Genomic DNA, 22,261 nt, shown 5'->3' with positions numbered 1-22,261 from the left:
AAATAAAAACAGTTACCTCAGTTTTACGGATCGGGAAACTGAGGCTCAGAGAGGTGAAGTCTCTTGCTCAAGGTCACACTGCTAGGAAGTGGTACAGCCATGATTTGATCCGGGCTTGCCTGGCTTCAAAGTCTTCCAAAACAGTTAAGGTCAGATGAGAACTGGCCCAGTGTATAGACACTTGTATCAGCTCTCTCCCAAACTTATCTGCTGGATCTGATGCCTCAGGCTCATCTCCTTCCATTCTGGGGAAGAACAAGCACCTTTTATGGAGTACCTTCTATATGCCACAACACTTCATTTTTATTTTTTTTTAAAGTTTTTATATATTTATTTTCAGAGAGAGAGAGTACAAGCAGGGGAGAGCCAGAGAGAGAGAGAGAGAGAGAGAGAGAGAGAGAGAGAGAATCCCAAGCAGGCTCCACACTGACAGCATGAAGCCTGATGTGGGGCTCGAACTCATGAACTGTGAGATCATGACCTGAGTGAAACCAAGAGTTGGGCACTTAACCAACTGAGCCACCCTGGTGCCCTTTTAATTTTTTTTTTAATTTTTAATTTTATTTATTATTTTTGAGAGACAGAGCAGGGGTAGGGGCAGAGAGAGAGAGAGGGAGAGACAGAATCTGAAGCAGGCTCCAGGCTCTGAGCTGTCAGCACAGAGCCCGATGTGGGGGCTTGAACCCACGAATTGTGAGATCATGATCAGAGCTGAAGTCAGATGCTTAACCAACTGAGCCAAGCCAGGCGCCCCTATGCCACAACACTCTATATACATTTCCATATTGAATCCTCACCCTTACCTGTTGACCCTTTATTATTATCCCCCTTTCTTAGAAAAGTAGATGAGACACAGAGAGGTGTGGTGACCGGTCAAGGTCACACAGCCCGAGGTGAGATGGCAGAGCCAGGATTCAAACCCAGGTGGGTTGGCCTCAAAGCTTGCATTCAGGGACTACCAGAAAAGTACAGAGACCCTTGGAAAACAGCCTCACTTTCAAAGCCAGGTTCTCTCCCCTGTAACACTTCATTTGTTCGGGACCCTGCATGAACTCTGCCCTCCTCCCCCGTTGCCACCTATCCCAATTGGCCTAGATGCCTTCCACACCCTTTCTCTTGGCCTGCAATACTTCTTCCAACCACCTGCTGCCTAGTTAACCCCCATTCATCAATTCACCTGAGATATCACCTCTTCAGAAAGTCTCCTCTGTCCCCACCCCATCCCAACATTTACCTCATCAGCACATTGTACTTTGCCTTCTTGTTCCTTATCACAGTTTCTAACTGTATTTTGATTCATCTGGTCATTTAATGACTTACTCACTTCCTCACTAAACTCTAAGCTCCATGAGGCTCTGTCTGTTTTGCCCACCATTGTAGCTGCATCACTGGTAGGCTGCTTATACATGGTTGGTGCTTAGTAATTTTTTTTAAATTTTTTTTTTAACATTTATTTATTTTTGAGAGAGAGAGAGAGAGAGAGAGAGAGAGAGCATGAACAGGGGAGGGTCAGAGAAAGAGGGAGACACAGAATCTGAAACAGGCTCCAGGCTCTGAGCTGTCAGCACAGAGCCCGACGCGGGGCTTGAACCCACGGACCGCGAGATCATGACCTGAGCCGAAGTCGGCCGCTTAACCGACTGAGCCACCCAGGTGCCCCGGTGCTTAGTAATTTTAAGTAAGCTCTACGTCCAACATGGGGCTTGAACTCACTGACCCAGAGATCAAGAGTTGCAAACTCTACCTACTGAGCCAGCCAGGAGCCCCGGTGCTTAATAATTTTTTATTGAATAGATGAATCCATGAATGAATAGACAGGTACTTTACACACATGACTCATTAATTCCACAATTAACTCATTGAATCCTCACAACGGCCCTGTTGTCCCTATTTATTTATTTATATTTTTAACTGTGATGTGGATATATTTATATAATTTTTTTTTTTTTTTTTTTTTTTTTTTTTTTTAGCAGTGATGTCTGTTGTCCCCATTTTAGAGAAGACATAGATGAGGCTCAGCGAGCTAGAAAGTGCTAGATCTTGGATTCAATCTCAGGTCAGGCTGCCCCCAAACCATTGACTTCTGTACAGCACCTGCTGCCTCCCAGCAACCAATGGCCACAGTCACGATTTAAATAGTCATTGGGTGTCAGAAAATAGTCATTGCTTGTCAGACCACAAGTCCCAATTTGCGCCTGGAGGTCACTGACTCAGCAGCACTGAGGCTCTGTCAGCACCACGCACGCACTTGGTGGTCTCTGCCCTTCTAAAGTCTTAGGCTGCTTCCCCTCCCTCTCCCATCTTGGCTTCCTTCCTTTCCAGAGAGGGAAAAGGACTAGGAATTGCAGCCAAGGCAGCTCTTCTGGGAAAAACAATCCTGCAATGAAAAGAGCCCTGTTCTGAGAGCAGAGAGACCTGCATTTAAGTCTTGGCGTGGAAGCTGCCCTGCTGAGGGCCCACAATGGTGTCATTGCCCCTCTGTGTCCTTGTCTGGGATTCTGTCTGGGTTGCTGACCCACCTGCCATCCCCTACTCACCTCCTGATTCCTAGGACCCTAGAAACAGCTGGGGCCTATGGTGACCAGAGAGATGGGGGGCTGGCCTGTCACCCTCATGACACTCTCTGTTATGCTAACGGGTTGGTGGAAGTAAGGCTTTCTCAGGGGACACCAGGCCTGGAAGGAGAAGTGCAGAAATGGAAGACAAAAGATACAGATTTGAGTCCCAGGGTTGTTTCAAATTCCCCGGGGGGCGACCCTGGGTAAGTCATGGAGTTCTTGGTTTTCTCTTCTGCAGAACGAGGACAGAGGACAGTATCTGCCTGACAGAGTTGCTCTAGAGAACTGAATGAGAGATCTTCGCTAACATGTGAATTTGTCACATTGCTATCCAGCTGCAGCCTTTTACAATCAACAAGGCGCACATATACCCAACTCAGGAATGTAGCCTCAACAAACGCCAAGACATGAGGCAGACATGACTGTTTCTATTTTGCAGAAGGACAAACTGAGGCCCAGATAAGTTCAGGGAGTTGTCTGAGGTCGCAGAATGAGACGGCGGCCGAGCCAGGGTCCCGCTCACCTGACCCCGGCCTTTCAGAACCACCTGCCCGTCCCAAGACGCCAGGCCTCGCCCCGGAAGGATCTTTTAGCAGCCGGCTGGAGCCTATGACTCACTCTCCCCTTCCTACTTTCGGTGGGGCCTGAGAGCCGGAGGGAAGGGACAAAACTATCTGCAGTTTGAGGGGTGTCCTCTGAAAGTTCATGGGTTTGTTCCCTTCTTTCCACCAAAAATCCTGGTTCTTTGAACTCTAACAAGAAGAACTCCTCTTTCAATACACTTTGTACGAGTTTCTACACTTTCTTAAGTGGGGTTTTCCTACCCCGAATTTAGGAGTTGATTCAGTTTAATCTCCACCCCTACTCCACTTGGTTTGCTCCCCCGCTGTTTACTCCGATTGCGGAAGTAGCTCGGGTGGAGCTCCCCAGAAGGTACCCTTGAGTACGTCTTTTGCGTATCTATTTAACTGGCACTCCACTCAGGCCAATGGAATGCCCGGAAGCCCCAGCAGGGTGGGGCAGAGAGCCAATCAGGGCCGTTGGCGGGGTGGGGCTGCGTCCCAGGGCGGGGAATCGCGTAATGGCGGACGCGGGCCGGGCGAGCGCGGCTGGGGGCGTAGCGCGCTGAGGGGGGTCTGGCTGTGTGGCGTCCCGGGAGGCGGCCAGCGGGAACGGACCCCGCGCGGAGAAGGGCGGCTGGCCGGGCCCTCTGTCGCTGAGGGCGGCCGCGCGAGACCAGGTGAGCAACAAGTCCCCGCGGGCGGGCCCCGCCGTGAGGCGCCGGGCCGGGCCGCCACCCTCCCCCCACCTCCCCGCCCCGAGCCTCGCAGGGTCCTGAGGGAGTGGATGGCGTGCCTATTGCCGCGGACCGGCAGTGGCCGGGCGAGCGGTCAGCGCGGGTAGCGTCTTCCTCTTCAGTCCCCTCCCCAGGGAGGAGGTGCCCTGGAGATCCCCTCGGAGACTTTGAGGGGCCCGCGAATCTGTGAGGCTGCGAAAGTGCCCCCAGCCTGATCTGGCGCTGCCACCGACTCGCTGTATCACCTTGGGCAAGTCACTTTCTTCTCTGGGCCTCAGTTTACCTATTTGTAAAACGAAGGCTTTGCAGGCAGTTGTACATGAGTTGGATCTCAGATGTCTGATATCTTGGGCAAGTTCTTCCCCGGGCGGAGCTTCGGTTTCCATCTTCGGGCTATGAAAGAATTGAGGCGCTCTTTGAGACCCCTGGCCTAAGTTGAAGAGAGGAGTGTGTGTGTGTGTGTGTGTGTGTGTGTGTGTGCGCGCGTGCGCGCGCACGGGATGGTTCTGCACGGTAGAGAGGAGAGTTGACTGAAGGGGCTCTTCCACGAAGTCTCTGGATGGACCCCACACGATGATAAGGTGGAGTCCGGCTGTCTTGGTGCTCCAGGATCCTAGAGCCTCAGAGATGGTGCAATTTTACACACTGGTGTTCCATAGCATCAGAGGAGAGGAAGGCATCCTTGGAACCTCTTGGGGCAATGAGTGAAATTTAGGCCCAAAAGAATTCAGGAGGGTTAGGAGTAGGGCAGAGAGCATGTATGGCGCTCCTACTATGTGCCACTCCTTGTTTAGGCTTATGTTATTTAATTTTTACAGCCACTGTTGAGAGTTTACACATAGGAAACTAAGTTTCGGAGGAATTAAGTAACTTGTCCAAGGTCACGCGGTAAGGTACAGAGCTTATCAACCATAAGGTGTTGTCTTTGAGAATCGCTGGGCAAGGGGGAAGTCATTGTCCACTTAAAAAGAAGTTTGCTCTGTCACAAATAGGGGGAGGGGTCTGGTCCCAGACACTTCAATTGACTTCTGGCTTGGAGACAGGCTGGGTCTTGATCCCTGGATGGCTAATTATAAGTACATTACCTTTCTTCAGTCTGTGAGTTTCTAAACTCAATTTCTAAATGGTAAAAGTCGTTTTGAAGTGTTTCAGAATCCCAAAGAACTCAGTTTGAATCCTGACTGGGTGGCCCGTGGAAGTTCACCAACTGTTGGTGTATAGACTTGATTCTTGGTTCAGGGTAGTGCCAGCCAGGTAATTTTTTCTCCTTTTTAACTAAGAAGGCTAAATTTTCTTGGGATAAGAGAAATTTCCTGTTTGTTCAAATTTCTTTGGATTCCTGGAATGAAAGTTTCAGTAGCCCGCCTCTCGTGAAACATAATGTTCCTTCCTTTCTGTGTGTTCTCTGTTAGATAACTTCTAGGTGAGTGAAGACTGTGGGCCTGGAGTGAGAGACTGGTAGTTAGATACTATAAATTGTAGCCCTTAATTTTTCCATGCTTCAGCTCTTGGTTAATCAAAATGGTAGGACCGGCAGTGTGTATTGTTCTCTGTGTCAATGGTAGGGAAGAAAATTGGAAGAGGAAGTTGCTGAGAAAGAGGGCGTTTCTTAGCAGTGGAGCCAATATGTATTTCTTTGTTTGAAATTCTAAAACCAGAAAAGCAGCAACTGAAGGAGGAAGGAAGGAAAGAACTGTGAAACTCTTCTTCCAGTTCAGATATCCTTAAGAGCTGTTCCTGTTGCTGTCCCTGCCCAAGGAGCTGCTCTCACAGAAAAATTCAATTCTAATTTGTTCAAAGTTGAGAAATTGTATTCTAGAATGAAATAATTTTAAATCTGAAACCCTCTGAGATAAATTTCTTAAAAATCAGAACATTTTACTGAGTACGTTATCAGTGGATGATTCTTTTACCCAACTTAATTACTAATTGCAGTTTAATTTCAGTCTAAGAATTGAACTAGATACTGGATGATGTAAATATCACCACCACTTGAGAAAACACGTAATGGTGTGTTCAAGTTTTGACATTTGTTGAAAGTATTTTTAATGCTTTGTTTTACAGGATTGTGTATGTGTGAATAGGTGTTGTTAAGGCAGTGAATTTACGTGAAGATCTACCTTCATTTTCTGTATTAGTTATATGTTCTGTATAAGACTTAGTCCTAAATTAGCATGTCAGTCCATAGTATCTTGGGGCCAAAAAAAAGTTCCTGGGGGTTCCTGATAGCTCATTTGGCTAGGTGTCCTACTCTTGATTTTGGCTCAGGTCATGATCTCACCGCTTAGGGCTCTCCTGACAGTGAGGAGTCTGCTTGGGATTCTCTCTCCCTCTGTCTCTGTCCCTTCCCTGCTTGCATGTTCTTTCTCTCTCTCTCTCTCTCTCTCTCAAATCAATACACTTGAAAAAAATTCATGGGGCCAGATTTTTTTTTTAATTTAGAATTTTGGGGATTTTAGAAAAGGAATATGGTACATGTACTGTGTGTTATGTAACATCCCAGAGAGGTCTGGGGCAGTACTTTGTAATCAAACACATTACCATTTCTGTAGTGAAATGTACTGGTATAAGTAAATAGTATAAATAGGTTCATGTCATTTCATGTCAGATTTTACCACCAAATGGATAATGACAAACTTGTTTTTACAGCCTTTTAGATTTTGGAATTGAAGTTAAGGGATTGTGGACATGTATGGATAAAATTTATAAGATGAGGAGGATAATTACAAGGAAAAGTATTGTAAACCAAACTAATTTCAAAGCCATGGGTCCTAAAAACAGTACTACATGGAAGACAATTTTTGTTTGTATGCTTTTTTCATGTAATATTCTTATTCTACTTAATATATGCCAATGTACATTTTTCCTTAAGTACCAAGATTTACCTTTTAATACCCTCATTGATCCCTGGTTTAGATGTTTGAATGACACCCTAACCCTCTTTTTTTTTTTCTCTTTTTTTTTGAGAGAGAGAGAGAGCACAAAACAGAGGGAGAGAGAGAATCTTAAGCAGGCTTCATGCCCAACTCAGAGCCCGATGATGGGCTCAATGTCACAACCCTGAGATCATGACCTGAGCCGAACTTGAAGCGTAATCTATAGGGTGTTGTGCTCATTAGTTTTTGTGTAGCAGTTAAGAGAATTGTACCTTTGGGGCACCTGGGTGGCTCAGTTGGTTGAGCGTCCAACTAGATTTCGGCTCAGGTCATGATCTCACAGTTTGGTGAGTTTGAGCCCCAGGTTGGGTTCTGTGCCTGCTTGGGATTCTCTCTCTGCCTCTCCCCTGCATGTGCATTCTCTCTCTTTCTCAAAATAAATAAATAAATAAACTTTAAAAAAAAGAGAGACTCGTACCTTTTTTCTGTGTAATTCAGAGAAAGACTAATCAAGTGAGGATATTTATATTCATATTTGCAGAATGTAAAGTTCATGCTCTCTTCAGGATAGTCTTTAATATGAGGTTATCACTGCTGGGTAGGATGCTGAGTAGGATTTAGGTTAAGAAAAAAAAATTTTTTTTTTTTTTTTTTTTTTTAAGTAAGTTCTGCATCCAACACAGGGCTTGAATTCATGACTTCAAGATCAAGAGTCACATACTCTACTGACAGAAAATTTTTTATTTTTTCAGGAGTCCGGCTGCCTCAGTGGAGAGCATGTGACTCTTGGGGGTGTGAGTTCAAGCCCTACTTTGGGAGTAGAGTTTACGTAACAGATTTCTTATTTTTTATTTTTGAAGCTTCCACAATTTGAACATCCTGGTAAGGAGTTTACTAAAATATATTTTTAATTTAGAATATTTTTAAAAATTTAGAATATTTTTATTTTAAGCATGTGCTATATGAGAAATTTGAATTTACCAGCCTTATGAATTTGGATGATTTCTTTAAATGGCCAAGGACCTCTAGGAACAAATTATAAAAACTCTATTCTTTACTCTTCCTGGGTGCTTCAGCTATAAAGTGAGGTGGACTGGTGTTGTTGGAGGTTAAAGAATTATTTCTTCTCTTTAAAAGAAGCTCCATGGGGCGCGTGGGTGGCTCAGTTAGTTTAGCATCCCACTCCTGATCTCAGCTCAGGTCTTGATCTCAGCGTCATGAGTTTGGGCCCTGTGTTTGGGCTCTGCTCTGGGCATGAAGCCTACTTAAAAAATTTTGAGAGAATCTGGCCATCAGGATATCCCGTAGCCTGCTGTTTTGTGGTCCTCATTCATCTTTCTACTTGGGGTCTTTCCATAGTTCCTGAGAATGGTACTTTGACTGTCTGGGAGAGTGAACGGGTGCAGAACAGTGTATCAGGAGTTGCAGGTAGATTCGGTGTATGACTGGACTAGGCAGTAGGAGCAGTTCTTTTCCTGACTACCCCAGTTTTTTCTATTTCATAAGCACTGCTAGTATTGTAAAAGGATTACAATTGGTGGACTAATATCCTATTCTAAATTACTCTGTTGTGATTGTGGATAAGCTCTTCAAGACAGGAACTGTGTCTTGTACTTCTTTTGTATTCTGTAGTGCATCAAACTTGTTTTGCATTAGAATTTACCATTAAAACATATTCATATCTGGGTTGGGAGCTCTGATGTCGGAACACAACCAAGGTTGAGAACCATTGACTTCAGCACATTGTAGGTGCTCAATAAATTTATGTTGGTTACTTTGCTGGGGCTCCTGGCATGCATTGGATGGGGTGGAAGAGGACCCAGATTTTTTCATAAAGTAAAATCGCTTTCCAAGAAACTGACACAGTTGGCAGATCTGGACCCATAGTCAGTTCATTGCTAGTTACTCTGCCACATCACCACCCTGATTTTGTGACTTAGGCAGGATGGGATACGGGCAGCTGAAAGTTTTGTTTATTTCTTGGGTAGTGGCCTTACTGAGTATGATTGATTAAGATGACAGTTGCTAAACTGAAGACAGGTAGAAAATGCAATAATTGTTTGGGGTTTGGGTAAGGGAGGTGGGCTGCTGGGCACCAGGGATGCCAAGAGAAAAAAATGAAAGGTTGTAATTTGACTGGGTCTCCAACACATAACACAATGTATGGAACATAATTAGTGTTCGATAGCTTTTTTGTTGACTGAAGAAATGAATGGCTCTTTGTTTGGAAAGAGGCTTATATGCTGTGAAATAAGATACTTCCTACTCTTCCTTCTGAACTGAGCTAAGATGTCATCTCTTCCATGAAGCCTTCCCAGGAAAAATTGAGTGACTCTTTTATATGTTTTCTCCTTTGTCAAAACATTTATCAGATTGTCAAATCTGATATTAGACAAATTACAAAACTCTTCTCCCTGCCTGTCCATGAGCTCCTTAAGAACAGGACTGAATTTTTTTTTTTTTTCTTAATGTTTATTTGAGAGGGAGAGAATCCCAAGCAGGCTCCAAGCTCTGAGCTGTCAGCACAGAGCCCGATGCGGGGCTCGAACCCACGAACCGTGAGATCATGACCTGAGCCGAAGTCAGACACTTAACTGACTGAGCCATCCAGGCGCCCCTGAATTGTTCATTTTTATTAGACTGATGCCCAATACGCAGTAAAGGCGTGGTAGATGCTAATAATGCTTAAACCGTGGCCTCTGTCTTCTATTTCATTCTTGTAGCTTCACTTTCTTCCAATTCATAGTCTTTTCAGTTCAGATCAGCAAATATTTATTTATTGAATGTCTTCTGAGAGGTAGGTCTTTCTTAGGCCTTAGGGTAGGGTTTCTCAGCCTTGGGTACTGTTGACATTTTGGGCTGGATAATTCTGTCATTTTGGAGGGCTGTCCTGTGCTTTGTGGGATGTTTAGCAGCATCCCTGGTCTTTCCTCACTACCCATTAGCACCCTCTTCTCACTAGCTCTGATAACCAAAAATGTCTCCAGATATTGTGAAATGTCTCCTGAGGGGCACAGTTGCCCCTGTTGAGAACTACTATATCAAGGGTAGAAGTGGTGGAATCATAGAGAGAAGTAAATATAGATGTTCTGAGAGGTGTACACTCTCCTTTTATTCATTTTTTTCTAGTTACACAGTCTCTTGTCTATGACTTTTGGATAAGAAAGAAAAATCAGGGAAACCAGGTGACAACCTTAAAATAGCCTCATTTTTTTTTCTGTTCATTTTATTTTATTTGGTTTAAATATATTAGAGCAGTACAGATAGCTGCATTATTTATGCAGATTTATGTAAATTTAGTTTCTACCACTGATAAGATGGAGTAAAGAACTATTAGAATATTACCACCTTGCATAAAAGACTTTCTCAGAAAAGCTCATAGCTGAAAAGTTTAATACCTAAAGAAAAATCAGCATTGGTTTTATAGAGAACTTTCCAGGACTTGTTTAGGATTCTTCTTTGATACTTTTTGAGCTTTATGGCTAAGATATCTTTTGATGTCCCTGCATAGTTACTTTATAACTCTAAAAAAACATGTTTAACTAATGGATGTGTTTTTCTAAGCTCAGTATTTTTTGTAATAGCTAGAATGGTCAAGGCAATGGTTCTTGGTCCCTTGGGGCATTCATAAAGTGATTACAAGTCAGTAGTAACATTTGGGGACTTCACTCTCCTTTGGCCAACCCTCTACAATATAACATTATAACCATTCATGTCTTAGTCACCATTAAAGTGATGTTGAATGAGTGTTTTTTCCTGTTCCATTTGAAGTTGTGAATGGTACTCTGGAGAATTCAAATGTATAGTTATGAATGGTATCTCAGAATAGTTACCATTTATGCAAATGAAACACACTTCTTAACTTAGAAACCAAACAGAATTGAATTAGGAAAGAGAAGAATAGAAACAAGAATTGTTGAATGCTTGCAGAGGAAATAACGTTCAGATATAGAAATATCTCAGAAAAATGTGCTCTTTATGATTACACACTAATAAAGAAAAATAGTTTGAAATTGATGGGAGAGGCTATTAAACTTAGCCTGTGATATTACTTTTCAAGCTGCTTTTCTTTTCTGGTAAAATATGGGAGTCTGAGGCATACTCTCTTAGTTGTAAGATTAATTCCAGTTGAACAGAAGTAAGTCTCTTATTTTTAGAATATAGAAGCCCTTTTGAAAAGTAGCAGTGGTTCAGCTTAGTTCCAGTTTAGGTAAATATGTGTATGTATATGCACACATACATATGTACACACATAAATATGATGTGGCTTATGGTGACCCTTAAACTTTGTAGTTGACATAGTAAAATAACAAGAACAATCCTTTTACTTTCAAGTATTCAAAATTGAGACCTTTGTCTCCCCTGATTATGCCATTGTTCTAGCAAGTACTCAGTCTAAAAAGCTTTCTCAAATCACATCTTGGGAAATTGTGTTTAACTGTGTAGAAGGAGGCCTTAGGTCATGCACATAGATGTTCCTTTTCATTCACAAATTAAGAACTGTAAGTACATTTCCCTTTGTAGAATACTGATAGTATCTAAAGAACAGTATTCCTGATACCAAGGTCATCTGTGGAATTATAAGAAGTATAAGACCCCTTCTCTGTAGAAATGTATTTGCCCCCTTCTTTACTTTTTTTTAAAGTTTATTTATTTATTTTTTTGGGGGGAGGGGGGAGGAGAAAGAGAAGGAGAGAGATTCCCAAGCAGAGTCTGCACAGTGAGTACAGAGCTCAGTGTGGGGCTCGAACTCACGAACCATGAGATCCGAAGCTCAACTTCCTGAGCCACCCAAGTGCCCCATGCCTCCTTCGTTACTTTTAAAACTCCTTCAGCATTCATTTGCAATGAATAATTTGCAAAGCACAGTATTCCCACTTTGATATATTCCATTATAGTCACTTCCCAGCACTTGAGATAAGTTATATTATGTTAATAGCTACATTTTACAGGTAAACAAGTTCAGAAGAGTAACTTAAAGTCACTCAACTAATAAATAGCAGATTTGAGATTGAACACTGTCTCCTCCCTGCCCCCTCATTGTACTCTACCCTTTATCCCAGCCCCATCTATTTGAAGTATAGTTGACACACAATGTTACATTGGTTTCAGTCGTACAACATAGTGATTTGACAATTCTGCGCTCACCACAAGTATAGTTTACCTTCTGTCATTGTAACAGGGCTATTGCAATACCATTTACTATCTTCCTTATGTTGTACCTTTCATCCCCATGACTTATCATTCTGTAACTAGATGCCTATACCTCCCACTCCCCTTCACCCATTTTGCCTATCCTCCCAGCCCCTTGTCCTTTACTTTTTAATGAGATTTTTTTCCATTTTTATTTATTTTGAGAGAGAGTGTGTACATGCGAGTGAGGAAGGGGCAGAGGGAGAGAGAGACTCTTACGCAGGCTCCATGCTCAGAGCATTGCCCGATGCCAGCTCAATCCCATGACCTTGGGATCATGACCCAAGCTGAAAGCATGAGTTGGACACTTGGGGCGCCTGGGTGGCTCAATTGGTTAAGTGTCGGACTCTCGATAGCAGCTCAGGTCATGCTCTCGTGGTTGGTGAGATAGAGCCCCACGTTGGGATTCTCTCCCTCCCTCTCTCTCCCTCTCTGCCCTACCTCCACTTGTGCTTATTCTCTCTCTCAAAATAAATAAACAACAACAACAAGTTGGACGCTCAACTGACTAAGCCATCCAGATGCCCCTTAATGAGAGTTTTTTAATGGTGCAGTTTACATACTGTGAAATGGACAGAAATCCAAGTATGTAATTAGATGCATTTTGACAAATGTAAACACATGTGTAACCAAGAGATAGAACATTTCCATAACCACATATCCTTTCAGTCAGTCACTACTGTCTTAGAGGCAACCACTGTTTTGATTTCTATTCTTACAAATTAATTTTGCCTGTTCTTGACTCATAGCATGTGCACTCTTGTGTCTGAATTTTTCTGTTCAATATAAAGGGTTTTTTTTTTTTTTTACAAGTCTATATTTATTTTGAGGGGGGCAGAGGGAGGGGGGAGGGAGGGTGGGAGGGAAGGAGAGAGAGAGAGAGATTGAGAAGGTTCAAGCTGCACGGTCAGTGAGGAGCCCAATGCAGGGCTTGAACTCACGAACCATGAGATCTGGACTTGAGCCAAAGTCCGACACTTAACTGACTGAGCCACCCAGGCACCCTTGTTCAATATAGTTTTTGAGATTCATTCATGTTGATGTGTCTATTGGTATGAACCCAAGTCTTTTGATGCATATCTAGAGTTCTTTCCAACAAACTGCAGCTTCTAATTTGCTTACACTTATATCACATCCTCTCCTGACTTTTTGTTTTTTTGCTTTAGCATTTGCATGTAATTTATTTCTCTTTTCTAATATCCTAGATTTATTTCTTTTTAAGATCTCTTTGAAATTACAAAAGTAATACATGCTCATTGCAATAAATTACACAATCAGAAGTGAATAAAGAGTGAAAGTTTTGTCAGATTTATTTTTATTTCTGCCTTTTTCCAATTATGAAAAGAATGAGTGCTCTTTGTAAAAAAATTTTAAAGAATTGCCAAATTCAAAAGTATGAAGCACAGAGTAAGACTCATCTGTGATCTTACCAGTTAGCATTTTGGCGTATCTTCCTCTTTCTGTGCATTTTGTTTACCATAGCTAAGACCATAGTTTAGGGATATTTAGGCTTGCCTTTTTCCATAGGTTTGCCACATCCATGTTAATCAGTTTTTTTTGTTTCAGCGTTCATGTTTTTGGCCATCCTAAATTTAAATATCTTGCTGGCAGTGATCTCGGCTGAGTTGGCCTCATCAGGCATCATTTTTTAAGATTTCCTGTGCACTCCACCATTCACCTCATTCTTATATATCCAACACCCAACATTTCTTGCAGAGTAGGAAACAGAATAGTTGTATGGTTGTGAGTGAAGATTCTGGAGTCAGTCCATCTGAGTTCAGTTGTAGGCTCCTTCACCTACTGGTTCTGTATGCCGTCTTGGGCAGTGATTCAGCCTCAGTTTTGTCATGTGTAAAATGGAGACCTGTCTAATTTTTCTGTAAAATATAGAGCATATCTCAAAGAGTATTAGAAGGATTAAATGACATCATTACTTAGTCCAATGCTCCATAAATGTTAACAGTTGTTGTTACAAATTAGGAAATGGCATATTTAGTTGGATACATCATCTATCTAACCTTGAATTCTGCTTGTGGGAAAGGGATGAAAATGTCAGCTTCAAAATTTAGGACTATGTTGCCCCAAATTCATAATTTCTCTTAGAAGTTTATTTAAAAAATTTTTTTAACATTTGTTTATTTTTGAGAGAGAGAGACAAAGTGCGAGCAGGGGAGTGGCAGAGAGAGGGAGACACACAATCTGAAGCAGGCTCCAGGCTCTGAGCTGTCAGCACAGAGCCCACTGCAGGGCTTGAACCCATGAACTACAAGATCGTGATCTGAGCCGAAGCTGGATGCTTAACCAATTGAGCCACCCAGGCACCCCTATCTTAGAAATTTCTTATGGAAATGTTACCTATGCATTTATCTAGACTATCTGAATTACTTTTTCTTATATTCTGTCCACCCCATCTGAGTAATGAGTTTTATTACTTTATATGCTTGATTGCATAGTAAACTATTACTTTTTTATTGGTCCTAATAAAAGCAAATAGCTGCTGGGTAGTAAGTGTATACAAACTATGTGCCAGGCATTGTGCACATTCCTCCTCACAGCAGTCCTTCAAATTAGTTGTTATTTACAGATGGGAAAAGTGAGGTTGGAAGAAATTATTATGTCCTTGGTCACACAGGTAAGCCTACTGGTACTAGTATTCAAAACCTTCCTCTTTTTTGTGAATGAAAGCTGGTGCAGCCACTCTGGAAAACAGCATGGAGGTTCCTCAAAGAACTAAAAATAGAACTACCCTACGACCCCGCAATTGTACTACTAGGCATTTATCCAGGCGATAGAGGTGTGCTGTTTCAAAGGGACACATGCACCCCCATGTTTCTGGATGCACTATCAACAATCGCCAAAGTATGGAAAGAGCCCAAATGTCCATTGATGGATGAATGGATAAAGAAGATGTGGTATATATATGTGTGTGTGTGTATACACACACACACACACACACACACACACACAGTGGAGTATTACTTAGCAATCAAAAAGCATGAAATCTTGCCATTTGCAACTACGTGGATGGAACTGGAGGGTATTATGCTAAGTGAAATTAGTCAGAGAAAGACACAAATCATATGACTTCACTCATATGAGGACTTTAAGAGACAAAACAGATAAACATAAGGGAAGGGAAAAATAATATAAAAACAAGGAGGGGGACAAAACAGAAGAGACTCATAAATATGGAGAACAAACTAAGGGTTGCTGGAGGGGTTGTGGGTGGGGGGATGGGCTAAATGGGTAAGGGGCACTAAGGAATCTATTCCTGAAATCATTGTTGCACTGTATGCTACCTAATTTGGATGTAAATTAAATATATATATATATATAATTAAAATAAAATTAAAAAATAAAAGAAATTTTTGCAATGAAGTAAAAAACAAAAACAAAAACAAAAAAACACCCCAAATACAAAGCCTTCCTCTTTACCTTTTTTGCCTTTTTTTGGGGGGGGGGGCATATTTATTTTGAAAGAGAGAGAGACTGTGCATGTGAATGGGGGTAGGGGCAGAAAGAGAGAAAGAATCCCAGGCAGGTTTCACACTGTCATTGCAGAGCCTGATGCAGATTTTGAGCTCACAAACCCTGAAGTCATGACTTGAGCCAAAGTCAAATGCTTAACCAACTGAGCCACCCAGGTACCCCAACTTCTGTCTTTCTGATTTTAAAATTTGGACTTACAAAATAATTTAATACACTTTATTGTTTCTTTAGACTTATAACTGCTTTATAATTTCTAGGATTTGATGTGAATCTGTGTTTACCCTGTCACACCCCCTTTTTTTAATATTAAAGTGTTGTCTGTTGGGGCACTTTAATTGAGTTGGTTAAGCATTTGACTTTGGCTCAAGTTGGTGGCTCCTGAGTTGAGCATCCGGCTTCGGCTCAGGTCATGATCTCATGGTTTGTGAGTTCTAGCCCCGCATGAGGGTCTGAAGCCTGCTTCAGATTCTGTGTCTCCCTCTCTCTGTGCCCCTCCTCTGCTTGCTCGATCTCTGTCTCTCTCAAAAATAAATAAATGTTTAAAAAATTTTAAAAGAAAAGTGTTGTCTATCTATTTATATTATATAAAAAACCTGTAAGCATACAGAAGCTCCTCTGTCCTTTGGTCTTTTTGGATACTTTTATATGCCTTCTCTGTTTTACCTTTTTTGTGCAGTGATGACCACAACTGCACATTCTATTCTGGGTACAGATACACTTCGGTTTGTACAAGGGCAGGATAATGTGTTCTGTGTTTCCAAAGCTTTCAGAATAACAGCCAGCATTTTGTTGCCTTTTTTTTTTTTTTTTTTTTTTTTTTTTTTTTTTTTTTTTTTGGTAGCTGTGTTCAGGATAAGACCAGAGACTCTGAAATCCTTTTCTTATATTGTAACAGGTAGCTTTAGAGCTCATCTTCTGATAATTATAGTTTGGACTATTTTTCCATTACTGCATTACCTTATTTTTGTCTACATGGAAGCTATTTTCCACATTTCTTAACACATAACTTTGTACCACCATACTTCTAGCTACTGTTGTAGATTTATCTGCCAACAGGGAAGATTTCACTAGATGTTTTTTTCTAGGTAATTTCTAAAAATGTTACTTGGGATAGGTTTCAGCATCAATCCGTGGAGGACTCCTTTGGTTTTGTTTGTTTGTTGTTGTTTTGTATGTTTGTTTGTTTTTAATTTGTTAAGTAATCTCTATACCCAACCTGGGACTGGAACTCATGACCCCAAGATCAAGAGTCACATGCTCTATAGACTGAGACAGCTGCTAGAGCATGCTACTCTTTTTTGTTGTTTTTGTTTTGTTTTGTTTTGTTTTGTGTTTTTCAAGTAGGCTTCATACCCTGCACAAAGTCCAACGTGGGGTTTAAATTCGACACTGAGATCAAGAGTCAAATGCTTAACCAACAAGCCACCCCAGCGCCCCAGTTTTGTTTTTGTTTTGGAACATGCCACTGTTGATCTTGGGGTCATGAGTTTGAGCCCCATGTTGAGGGTAGAGTCTACTTAAATAAAAAATCAAAAAAAAAAAATTATTGGGGTGCCTTGCTGGTTCAGTTGGTAGAGTATGCAGCCCTTGATCTGAGTGTTGTGAGTTCAAGCCCAATATATATTGTTTGTAGAGATTACTTAAAAATAAAAGAAATTAAAAAAAAATTATTGGTGCTTGGATGGCTCTGTCGGTTGAGCTTCCAACTCTTGATTTCGGCTCAGGTCATGATCTCACAGTTTGAGTTTGAGCTCCATGTGGGGCTCCATGATGACGTGCAGAACTTGCTTGGAATTCTCTTTCTCCCTCTCTGTGCGTGCTGTCTCTCAAAGTAAATAAAACAACAACAAAAAATTATTGTCTGACGTATAAAACTCCAGCAATTTATTTATTTATTTTTTTTATTTTTATTTTAAAATTTTTTTTTTTCAACATTTATTTATTTTTGGGACAGAGAGAGAGACAGAGCATGAATGGGGGAGGGGCAGAGAGAGAGGGAGACACAGAATCGGAAACAGGCTCCAGGCTCTGAGCCATCAGCCCAGAGCCTGACGCGGGGCTCGAACTCACGGACCGCGAGATCGTGACCTGGCTGAAGTCGGACGCTTAACCGACTGCGCCACCCAGGCGCCCCTAAAACTCCAGCAATTTAAATACTTGAATTAATAGTGCTTTTGTTTTATTTTTACAACAGTTTATTGAAATATTATTGACCTACAATTAACCACATATATTTAAAATGTAAAATTTTAGTTCTGACTCATGCATGTACCCGGGAAACCACACCATAGTCAAGAAAATAAACATTTCCATCACCCCTCAATGTTTCCTTCTGCCCCTTTGTGATCACTTCCTCCTGCCCCACTGCCTGGCTCCCACCCCCTTCATCAGCAACCACTGATCTGCTTTTTATCACTATAAATTAGTTTGTATCTTTTATTTTTTTTAATTTTCAAAATTTTTTAAATTTGAGAGAGAGAGAGAGAGAGAGAGAGAGAGAGCACGTGTGCCAAGAGGGGGAGAGGGGCAGAAGGAGAGAGACAATTCCAAGCAGGCTCCTTGCCACGCATGGAGTCTGACTTGGCTCTTGATCCCATAACCCTGGGATCATGACCTGAGCTGAAATCAATAAATCGAGTTGGACACCCAACTGATTGAGCCACCCAGGCGCCCCTAGTTTGTATCTTTTAGAATGTTACATAAATGGAAATACGGAGTATGTGCTCACTGGGACATGGAAGTTTGACATCTTGCATTCAGGATGATTATTTTGAGATTCATCCATGTTGCAAGTATCAGTAGTTGCCAAATAATGATTGATTGTGTAAATATACCAGTTTGTTTATCCACTCACCTGTTGATGGACATTTGAGTTGTTCCAGTTTGGGGCTATTAAAAATAAAGCTGCTGTAGCATTTGTGTATGAGTCTTTGTATAGACATTTCTTTTTGATTTAAAAAAATGAGATATAATTTACATGCCAGACAATTTACCCTAAATTTAAATTGTGTAGTTCAGTGTTTTTTTAATATTTTCACAAAGTTGTAGAGCCATCGTCACTATTTAATTTTAGAACATTTTAATCACCCCCAAAGAGATAGCAGATATTCTCCATACCTCCCTCCTCCCTCCTAGGCAACTATTAATCTACTTTCTGTCTCTGTGGATTTGCTTGTTTTGGACATTTCATCTAAATTCAGTCATACAGGGGCGCCTGGGTGGCGCAGTCGGTTAAGCGTCCGACTTCAGCCAGGTCACGATCTCGCGGTCCTGGAGTTCGAGCCCCATGTCGGGCTCTGGGCTGATGGCTCAGAGCCTGGAGCCTGTTTCCGATTCTTTGTCTCCCTCTCTCTCTCTGCCCCTCCCCCGTTCATGCTCTGTCTCTCTCTGTCCCAAAAATAAATAAACGTTGAAAAAAAAAAAATTAAAAAAAAAATAAATAAATAAATAAATTCAGTCATACAATATATAGTCTTTTGTGTTTGGCTACTCTCACTTAGCATAATATTTTCAAGGTTCATTTGTGTTGTAGCATGTGTCAGTACTTCATTCCTTTTATGGCTGAATAGTATTCCATTGTATGGATGGATGGACCACATTTATTTATCTATTCCTCAGTTGGTGGACATTTGGATTGTCTGTTTGACTGTTATGAATAATGGTGTTTTAACATTCATGTACAGAATTTTTGTGTGGACATGTGTTTTCAGTTCTCTTGAGTATATACGTGTGAGGGGGTTTGCTGGGCCATGTGATAACTCTGTGTTTGAGAAACTGCCAGATTGTTTTCCAAAGTGGCTACACATTTTACATTTCTGCCAGCAGTGTATGATTCCAATTTTTCCACATCCTCACCAATATTTCTTACTTACCTTTTTGGTTATAGCCATCTTGGTGAGTGTGAAGTGATATCTCGTGTTTTGATTTGCCTTTTCATAATGACTAATGATGGTGAGCATCTTTTAATGTTTTTGGCTATTTGTATATCTTCTTTGGAGAATGTCTATGTAAATGTTTTGCCCATTCTCAAATTGGGTTGTTCTTTTATTATTGAGTTGTAACAGTTTTTTGTATACTGTGGATACAAATTCCTTATCAGATATGATTTGCAAATGTTTCCTCTCATTTCTGTGGGTTGTTTTCACTTTCTTTGTTCATGCCCTTTAAAGCACAAAAGTTCTTTTTTTTTTTTTTTGAAAAAATTTTTAAGTTAATTCATTTTGAGAGAGACAGAGTGAGTGGGGGAGGGGCAAAGAGAGAATCTCAATCAGGCTCCGCACTGTCAGCCTGAGCCCTATACGGGATTCAAACTCATGAAACTTGAGACCGTGACCTGAGCCGAAGCTGGACACCTAACTGACTGAGCCACCCAGGTGCCCTTTAATAGCATTTAATATTTAATAGAATTCTTGAAAAGGATACAATTTTAAAAATTTGGTGTTTACATCATATTTGTGCATTTCTAGGTTAATCCTCAAGCACTGTTATTTGGTCACACAGTGTTAATTAACGGTTTAAAGCTTGCTTCTTGTGACAAACAGTATAACGTGAGTGCACCTGAAAGTATTTTTTTCTTTAAAAAAATTTTTTTTTAATGTTTATTTTTGACAGAGAGAGAGACAGAGCATGAGTGGGGGAGGGGCAGAGAGAGAGGGAGAGACAGAATCCAAAGCAGGCTCCAGGCTCTGAGCTGTCAGCACAGATCCTGACGCGGGGCTCGAACCCACAGACTGCAAGATCGTGACCCGAGCTGAGGTCGGATGCTCAACCGACCGAGCCACCCAGGCACCCCTGAAAGTAATTTTTTCTATTTGTATTTTTCCTAAGTTATTGTATTGCGTTGTATTGTATTTTAGTTAGAGAGGGCGCAGGTGAGCGAGGGGCAGAGGGAGGGAGAAAGAGAGAATTCCACGCAGGCTCCATGCTGTCAGCACGGAGCCCAAAGCGGGGCTCAAACTCACCTGAAGTGGGCTTGAGCTCACTCGATGCCAGCCTCAAACTCATGAACCGTGAGATCATGACCTGAGCCGAAGTCAGATGCTTAACCAACTGAGCCACCCAGGCACCCCTAAGTATTTTATTCTTTTTGATGCTATTGTAAATGAAATTAATTTTCTTAATTTCATTTTTGGATTCTTCATTGCTAGTGTATAGAGATAGAGTTCATTTTTGTATATTGATCTTATATTTTGCTACCTTGATTCTAGCAGTTTGTGTGTGTGTGTGTGTGTGTGTGTGTGTGTGTGTGTGTGTGTAACTTAGCATTTTCTGTATACAAGATCATGTCATCTGCAAATAATTTCCAATTTTTCCTTTACAATTTTATGCCTTTTATTTCTTTTTTCTTGTCTGATTGACCTGGCTAGAACCTCTAGGACACTGTTGAATAGAAGTGATAAGACGATATCATAGTCTTGTTCCTGATCTTAGAGGGGAAAATCTTTCTGGTTTTGATATCAGTAGTGCTTGCCTCATAGAATAGGTTCAGATGTGTTTGTCCTTATTACTTTTGAAGCAGATCTCAGACTTCGTATCATTTGTAAATATTTCAGCATATATCTCTAAAATACAAGTATTCCCCGATTGAAACATAATTTTAAGATTTATTTTTATTTTTTTAATGCTTATTTAGTTTTGAGAGAGAGAGAGAGAGAAAGACAGTGCAAGTGGGGGAGGTGCAGAGAGAGAGGGAGACACAGAATCCAAAGCAGGCTCCAGGCTCTGAGCTGTCAACACACAGTCCCATGAAGGGCTGGAACCCATGAACCACAAGGTCATGACATAAGCTGAAGTTGGACATTCAAACAACTGAGCCACCCAGGTGCACTTTAAAATTAAAAAAAAATTTTTTTTTAATGTTTATTTATATTTGAGAGAGAGACACACACAGTGTGAGTGGGGGAGGGGCAGAGAGAGAGGGAGACAGTATCTGAAGCAGGCTCCAGGCTCTTAGCTCTCAGCACAGAGCCCCACAAGGGGTTCAGACTCACAAACTGTGAGACCATGACCTGAGCCAAAATCAGACATTTAACCGACTAAGCCACCCAGGCACCCTAAGATTTTATTTTTAAGTAATCTCTATACCCAGTGTGGGGCTCGAACTTAACCCCAAGATTAGGAGTCATACGCGCTACCAACTGAGACAGCCAAGTACCCCTGTAACATAATTATATTAGCATTGTCACACTGCAATATCTTTAAGCAGAGTGCCTGATATGGGTCTTGAACTTCCGAAAGGTGAGATCATGACCTGAGCTGAAGATGGATGCTTAACCAACTGAGCCACCCGGGCACCACTGATTTCCATTTTTAAAAGATTAATCCAATTGCTGCAAAGAAAATGAATTACCTGGGGGCAGAAACTGATTGCAGTGGATTATAGAAGTCTATTGTGGAAGTCCAACTAATAATGAAGACTTAAACTAGGTTGGTAAAAGAAAAAAGAAATGGAGAGAAGTAGATGTATTTAATATATATTTTGGAGGTAGAGCTGATAGGACTTGATGGATTAGATACGCGGGTCAAGGAAGAACAGAAGGATTGAGCATACCTTCCTTCTGGAAACTCTTCTCTTAGCTTTTATGGGAAAGCATTGTTCTGGTTCTCCTTTTGCCTTCGTGATGTTTCCTTCTTTGCCAGTATCTATGCTGTCCTCTGACCTTGTCGCTCTGTTTACACTTTTGTATTGGGAGGTCATCTACTGTCACATGTCTTTAATTTACAAATCTCCATGTAGTAAAACTCCCAAATCTGTATTTCCACCTCTGAACCCCAATCCCAGAATTCCTACTGGATCATTCCACCAGGGTATCTCTTCTGCATCTCCAGGTTTTCATGGACTGTTTGCT

At 41.4% G+C, this 22,261-nt stretch overlaps 1 protein-coding gene across 1 annotated transcript in view; it reads left to right on the top strand.

Moving 5' to 3' along the window:
- Positions 1–3,615: 3,615 nt before the first annotated feature.
- Positions 3,616–22,261, top strand: part of WASF2 (WASP family member 2) — a 74,356-nt gene continuing 55,710 nt past the window's right edge. The window contains exon 1 of the mRNA XM_086716156.1: positions 3,616–3,798. The gene's annotated coding sequence lies outside the window, so the exon portion shown is untranslated. The remainder of the gene's footprint in view (positions 3,799–22,261) is intronic.

The sequence above is a fragment of the Puma concolor genome, chromosome C1 (genome assembly GCF_028749965.1).
Source record: "Puma concolor isolate L17-30 chromosome C1, mPumCon1.1.hap2, whole genome shotgun sequence".
NCBI classification, from domain to species: Eukaryota; Metazoa; Chordata; class Mammalia; order Carnivora; family Felidae; genus Puma; species Puma concolor.
The sequence above is the reverse complement of the archived record's forward strand: the minus strand, read 5'-3'. Positions and strand labels throughout refer to the sequence as shown.